Source organism: Corvus kubaryi, unplaced genomic scaffold, assembly GCF_017639235.1.
Source record: "Corvus kubaryi isolate FWS band 111438036 unplaced genomic scaffold, C.kubaryi_AGA036_p1.0 37397, whole genome shotgun sequence".
Classification (NCBI taxonomy): Eukaryota; Metazoa; Chordata; class Aves; order Passeriformes; family Corvidae; genus Corvus; species Corvus kubaryi.
Window position 1 is genome coordinate 16,514,315 of NW_024581136.1, and position 7,570 is coordinate 16,521,884.

Consider the following 7,570-nt stretch of genomic DNA (forward strand, 5'->3'; position numbering starts at 1 on the left):
CACTCTGCTCACTGGCAACGTCCTTAAAGGTTGTGAGCTAAAACTCTGCCTAGAACACCTAAACTTCCAACTCTCAGCCCTAAAATTCAATTATTGGGATGATTGGCTTGTCAATGTCTGTCCCCTCTGTACCTGATTTTAGGAGAAAAACTTCTAGCACTGTACTTTCTGTAAAGAATTACGTTGCAATTGGAAACCCAAGAACTCTGTATTCTTTGCACACAACCATCAGAGAAAATGCCTGCCCAACAGCATGGTCTGGTGACTGTCCTACTAATTAGTGAACCAACCACTGCCTAAATGACAGGTGGTTCGTAAAGGCCACTTACAGATGGCCTGGGGAGTATTAGCAGAAGGACAACAGGCCACTTTTCACTGCCTCACTCAGTGTTTGCAGTGCACATTTTATTGTCTGACTGTTTCCCCAAGACCCTTTATGACTTCATGCTTGGGATCTGTGCTTTGGTTTCTGCATAGCTTCAATTGTACAAGAAAATAGCTGTGTAGCACTCCAGCAATCAGAACAAGGGATTTCAGCTGAAGTGCCATGTGCTCTGAATATCCACAGAAGAAATATCCTAGAATGATGAGGTCAACGACATACCCAGCATCTCCTAGAGAAAACACATACCAGTTTTTACTGCTTCTTGAGAGGTTTGTGAGCCAAATTATAGTTCCTATATTATTGTCAAAACAGTACTTAGGTTCCCAGTTTATTAGTTAGAGGCAGGCATTTTATTCATCTGTTGCAGTTACTGTTTTTTCTTTTTTTCCTTCAGGTTTGTCTTCAGCTCAGTGTTTTCTCTTGAAATTGCTCATATTTTGAACAAGAAAGCAGATTTATTTTCTGTGATACGTGTTCAGTTGGTGATATCAAAAAATAAGTAGAAGAATGTTATATGGTTTCAGGTTACATGTGGGAGCCAATTTTCTAGGATTAATGGCTCAATTAAATGGAAGTATAACTTCAATATTCTTTTTTAAAATGTGTATCAAATCACACCATCTTTCTCATTCCTGGAAAATGTTTTAGTTATTTTACGGACCAGTGAAGTTCTGAAAGTCAGGTCTTTTTTTGTCTCAATCACAACAGACTAAACTTTCAAGCTTGTGTACATAAAGATTTCTTGCAGGACAATTTATAGCAGTGCAATGTCAGTCAATACCACAGTTAAAGAAACAACTGGGCTTCCACACTAGCTACGACTGTAAATTACTCTTTACCTCACTGCTCAGACTATTAACTCAATTAATCCTTTTGTCCAGAAATCACCACCTTTACAGAGTCTTTACAGATAACTCTCCAACACAGAAGGTTAGAGTGGAGCCATTCAGCCAAGACACCTTTTGCCTTCCCATTCTCAATATAAATACTGAAAGTGGTTCAAATTTGGCTTCATGCATTTAAAACAGGAAATTATGTACTTCTACATTAGCAAAAAAAAGGCTTATGTTGAGGCTTTTTTGTTCTCACTGCACAGTGCAAGAATCAAAGGCTAATGAGCAAAATTTCTCTGTGAGTAGGTGAGAAATCCTTTGAGTTTTTTCCCCCACTCTTTTCTAAAACTGAACTATGACAGTCAGACTTTTTTTAAATGAAAAGCATTGTAGTGCTGCAGTGTATTCCAGCATGAATACAGCACCAGCCAGAATGAAGGAACCACTAATCTTATGTGATTTTACACAATTCTCCCACACACTTGAGTCATGGTCAAGCTGTTTAGCCTCCATATATTGTGATTAATGTAAGTAGCAAGTGAAATTGCTCTTCTCTGACAGGATATTTTGACTCCACCTTTATATTTTGCAGTTAGCCCAGACCTGAATGCAATGAGAAATGTGATCAGAATCATCTGAGTAGTTCTGATACTTCTGTATAAAAAAGTGCTCTAATATTATTTGGCAGGGACTGCTGCCTCCTAATCATCAGACTCACATCTTCACAACACAGACAGCAACAATAGGCACTGTCATTTCCCCTAGAATTGGAGCACAAAAGCCTTCAATATGTTTGATTTTTCTGTCTCAGAACTCTTGATTTTCCAGGTTATCCCTAAACACAAAACATAGGATTTTTATTGTTCATTTTATAATGAAACATATCAGCATTGTAGCTTATTGTTTGAATGGTAATTAGGTATTTTTGATCTTCTTTTGAATGCTACTTTTTTATTTAAACCCTTTTTGTTGTTGAACAATCTGAAGTATATTCCTGGCCACCACACTACAAACAATTCAATTTGTCAGATGCTGCACCTGTCACTGTTTTGTGCCTCCTCATAAGAACATTGAATTGCATTGCTGCAAATGTCCCTGTTGATCTGCCTCTACCACCTATGTCTGCTTTACAGTTTATGCTGGCATCCATCAATTCTCTCTGTGTTCACCACAGACAATACAGAAACACCTGGCATTGCAAATTCTGGCCACAGTCTGAGCAATACAGACTTAAGGCATTTATTTCTCAAACTTCCCACTCCAACATCTGGAAAAAAGTAGTAACTGCAATGCAAGTTCTTGAATTATACTGCTCTATGAGGAAATCAAGGACTTTTTTGTGCATCTGTATGCATGAAGATCACATATTCTACCAAGAGCAACAGAGCAGGATAGAAGTTCATTGTGCTTTAGTGAAAAGGTCATTAGACATTTGAAACAGTAATTACCTGTATCTATTCACTATCCCCTATGACATCCCTAATAAGAGAGTTCTCTTTTATCATGCCTTTTAGACAGTACATTTCACAGACATTGTAACAAAGAATGCAGGAATATTTTTTATTACTTTTCTCTTTTGAAATAAATTATTACATAATACTTTGGGGGGGTATCATCTTTCTTTTATGAACTTGGAATGAGAAGGTGAAATGCCTAGCAGCAAAAATATTGACAAATATTGTTAGACCTCTCTAAAAAAAAGTATTAATTAAACCACAGCGCTCTGGAGGGTTAAAATACCTATTGCTAAATTCTGTATTTGAGAGATAGGAGGAGGCAGCAAGGGGCCACCAGAGTTATCTAAGGCAGAGATATTGCATGATGCTCAGGCTATGATCAGTTGTTTCATAAAAACAAGATCAGACTATGACCAGAAGCAGCTCCAGCCTAGCTGCACTTATCTTTTTTTCCCTTGTCCCCAAGAAGACACTTAATATAAAATTTAATCATCCAAAATTGTCAAACCCAGGGCTCCCTTATAAAAGGTCCCCTCACTGAAGGGATACAGAATGTTGTTTTGTTGGTTTGTTTTTTTTTTTTTAATTAAAGTCTTTGTACTTCACATTCCAAATGCTTTTGGATTTTTTCTCTCTTTTTTTTTTTGTACCTTAAATATAAGTTAAAAATAATTTTAATGGTGATTGCCATGGCAATGAGTAAGCTAAGCTCTCAATATTTGAACTTCCAGCTGACACTCGGGCATTCAGTGTCTTGCTTTGAGTGATTTATCACACCCAGTTTAACAGAACAAACCCCACACAACTCTGAGGTTCCTCATGGCTCTACACAGGGCAGCACATGGAGGGATTTGGATCCAGCTGGGAGAGGAACAGGGACACATGAGGTGTAAGTAATTCCTTGAAAGCAGGAGTGCTATGCTTTAAGACATGGGAATGCAGCTGTAATGGCTGCTGCTTTCAGCCAGGGGACCAAGGGCTGGGTATGGAGGAGCTGCTCTGCATTTTCCATGGGCACCTCTACCCAACTCCTCCTGCTTTGCCTTTTTCTTCTGAATAAAGCATGTTTCACCTGCGTTTTTGCAGAGGCCATAAATCCAGTCCTAAGTGAAGAGGTACAAGTCTCTGGAAATAAACTTGGATGTACTGAATGTGCCTCCATGACTTTGGTGAGATATCAAGAAAATGAACTGACTGATACCAAAAGAAAACTGTTATTGATAAGGCATTAGGAGGAATTTTATATCTCTGCCTTGGTTTTATTAAAGAAATATTATATTTCTCTTCAAATCACTCTGGAATTTGGTATATGCTTGATTACAGGGGCCATAAAAGATGGGTGATCAAGAAAACTTCCAATGTTTTTTCCTGCTTGACTTGCTATATAAAGGGCAAGAAGCCTGATTTTTATAGACCCTAAAATATAAAAAGGACTCAAAATCCAATACACAGCTTTTTGTTGTTGTTTGCTTCAATAAATCTACATTTTATCTTCTCTGCAGTGCACAAGTTTATCTTCCAAACAGCATCCATTTTGAAGATGCACTCATCAGCACTGCAGGATAACTTTTTGAGAAGTGCTGCAGGATTTCTGACTCCTATGGAGCAGGAATATCAGAATAATATCAAGATTAGAGCTTAAAACATAAGTACAGGAGAGTATATCTGCCCTCACTTTCTGTGACAGACAGTGCTTTGGTGCACAGATGCACTGTTAGAATGCACAGCCTCACTCCAATCTGTAAGAAAAGCAGCAATATCATGCAGGTGTGTGTTCATAAGGCCAGGTGCAGGCAGACAAGCCTGATTCTGACACCACACATAGCCAGTCACCCATAACTTGCAATTTTTCACTACTTCTGCATCTATATTGCTTCCCTCAAATCAAAACCCCAGTTCATCATACTGCACGTTACCACCAGGACCCATTACCACAGCTTGAGCCTTTATTAAGGTATCAGTATTCTTCCCAGCACTCTTTGCTCCACAATCCCCAATTAAATTACTGCTTTAATTGTCTGCTGTCACTGACAGATAGGTAAGTTCATGTGCTAGCCCACAGCAGCAACTGAAGGTACTTGCCTTAGTGTGGAATTACAGTACAGATTTAAGTGCTCTTTCTTTATGCATAAGGAATGGTCATAAATCATTGCTTCAGTACAATCTGCTTCAAATGTTGTGTTTTGGGGACTTTTTTTTTCCCCTTTTTCCAGGCTGTGATTCACACTTGCACTTGCCACTGGCCTGATTTAAAAGTTACTTTCTGCTTTCCCATTTAAAAGGTCCTTTCTGCTTTCCAATCTTTATCAATATTTTGGGAGTGCTAATATTCACAATGAGCATTTCTCTTAAAATAGAGAGACTTTTTAAAGTAGTTGTTCATATTTTGTGTGCCTGGGAAGCCTTCTTATATTTTAGTGAGCATCCAAGAATGAGGAAAAGAGATTAGCACACTGGAGTTAAGTTAGAAAGCCAAGTTCTTTTAGTTTTCTGGTAAATAATACAATTGTTTTACCTGGACTAAGCCTCACCCTGTTCCATGCAGAACAGGAGAAACCAAAAATGATCAGGAGCAACAGCATCCACCTGCACATGGCTAAAAGTGGCAGTGCCTCCAGTCACACAATATTCCTTTTATTCTGTTTTGATTGTTTTATGCAAGATCAGAGATTTAAACTGTGCTGAAGTGCTTTATAGTTCCAGCTAAGTTAAGAACTGACATTTTAATGGCGCATTTGAGGAATTTATATAGACGAGTCATCTGACCCTAACGTGATAGCTCCAGTGTAGCCCGGAGTAATTCAGCCCAGACCCCATGGGGTCAGACGAAATCGTAACTCTCTTTTGGTCTCTGAGCCATTAAAATTCAGCTAGACTGCGAAGTTGACAGCTGTTTACTGTAAGGTTACCTCCTGCCTGCCAAATAACGGGGCTGCTCCTGGCACCTTTCCACCCTGTGAGTTGAGAAAAGGCTTCCTTGTCATCAGAACGGAGCTGAAAACGTCGCCTTCCTCCAGCTGGGAATGCAGGTTCCTTGGAACAGGCTTCAGCAAGACTGAACTAGTCCATTCCCTTACTTCACTTCTTCTCAAAGTAAATGTTATCACAACATTTGAGGGGAATATAACCTCCAAACTGGAATTCTGCCTAGTAATACTAGCAGACCCACAGAAAGATTAAGAGTAATGGCACCTGCTCTTCCAGAGCCTCGTAGCTGTCTCAGGATACCCATGTTGCTGTGAGAGAGAAGACCAGGCTTGCTCCCTTAGCTATAAGTGAAAAAAAACACTTTTTCCTTTGTTACATGGAAAAAAAAGAAGCCATAATTTTGTATCATCAGCTGCCAAGAAGATGCATATTAATGATAAAAAAAGACAAATGTCATGTCGAGGTCAAGAAACAGCACAGAAAAGTCAGCATAATCTTCTCATTAGAGCCCCAATCCCCATTTCTCATCATTTTGTAATTCTGTGTTTTACTGTTTCTAAAGACACTCTCAAGACTGTAGGAAACATTTTGCATTATAACAGTATTAGCTAAAAATAGGGTAGGGAATACAACAACAACTCTCCTTTTTTTTGCTTTCCAGCTCTCCTGTGTGCTCTCCGCATAAGCTCATGAGTTTCACTCCCTGCCACAAAGCTTGGGTGTCTCACCAAAGAGGACAGACCCTCCTCATTTTCCTTTGTAGTCAAAACCACATGCTCAAAGGTACAATTCAGAACCACTCACAACATGTGCAAACAAACGAAATCTTCCATTTTTCAGCCACTCTACCTGGGGAAGGTTGCATAAAAGGGAATAAAACTACAAATTCTTCCTCTTGCTATTTTTTAAAAGAAAATAGAGAGATAACTAGTAATTTTTACCCCAAAAAAATGCAGTGTAGCTACCTACCTGCAACAGCAGTGCTGGGCTTCCGATCCGCACAAGGGGAGCTGCCAGTCTACCACCCCAGCTGGCTCAGGTGCCCAACCTAAAAGGTGGAGCCCCCTAAACACCTGTCTTTTTACCATTTGCTGTTAATTAGCTCTAAATTTCTTGCACCTGCCTTGTTTGGGTCTTAGGCTCTGTAAAAGCGACCCCAAGTCCCAAACTCAGTGTGGGAGTTGACTGTGGTGAGCAGCAACTGCTGTGTGGGTGTTTCAGGAGCTGGCTGGGAGGCAACTTACTGATACTTGTAGGTTTTAAGTCACTTGATACTTCTGAAAATCTTATCTAAGTGTTTTGAACACCACCAAATGTCAGCAAAACCAGGATGCAGTGGAGATACTCCTTGTGAACACAAAAAGTGTTTTCACCCTAAAATTTTTCAGTCATATGGAGGCACTGAGCCCAGGTCTAACACCCAAGGCTGAGGGTAGCAGCTATCTGCTGCATGTCATCCCATCCCATCCCTCTCCATATTATCCAGTCTGGGCTGGTACTCTCTTCATCATCCATCAATGGTCAGCTGTTGTGTTCCCCAAAAAAGCAATCTGCACCTTTGCTGGCTGTTAGGTTCACCTGTAATTCCCATTTATTTCACTCGTCTCACTCGTTATTATTTACCAAGCCCTCCTTGGTTACTGTGTTGTTAGTTCCTCTGTTTTCCACGACTAAGATGGATGTTGAGTTCTTAGCAAACAGGACTGTTCAACAGATGGCAGTTCACTTCATGCTCTATTGGACTGATTGTTTGGTCTTTTTATAATTAGATTTTTTCTGGTGCTTTGTATTATTCTAATGAATCCTTATTAATGGATGGGGCTAAACAAAAAAGGCTCTCCTCAAGTGTAATGATTTTGAACAGTTAGGAGCAGGACTTCTTATAAAACAACATTCTGGCCTAAAAACCATCTTCAGATTCTACTTGTGCATGTGCAGGAAATTGTTTTAGATGCCATTATTTTTAA

At 39.5% G+C, this 7,570-nt stretch overlaps 1 protein-coding gene across 1 annotated transcript in view; it reads right to left on the reverse strand.

Moving 5' to 3' along the window:
* Positions 1-6,755, reverse strand: part of NLGN1 (neuroligin 1) — a 430,790-nt gene extending 424,035 nt beyond the window's left edge. The window contains exon 1 of the mRNA XM_042042158.1: positions 6,573-6,755. The gene's annotated coding sequence lies outside the window, so the exon portion shown is untranslated. The remainder of the gene's footprint in view (positions 1-6,572) is intronic.
* Between the last annotated feature and the right edge of the window lie 815 nt (positions 6,756-7,570).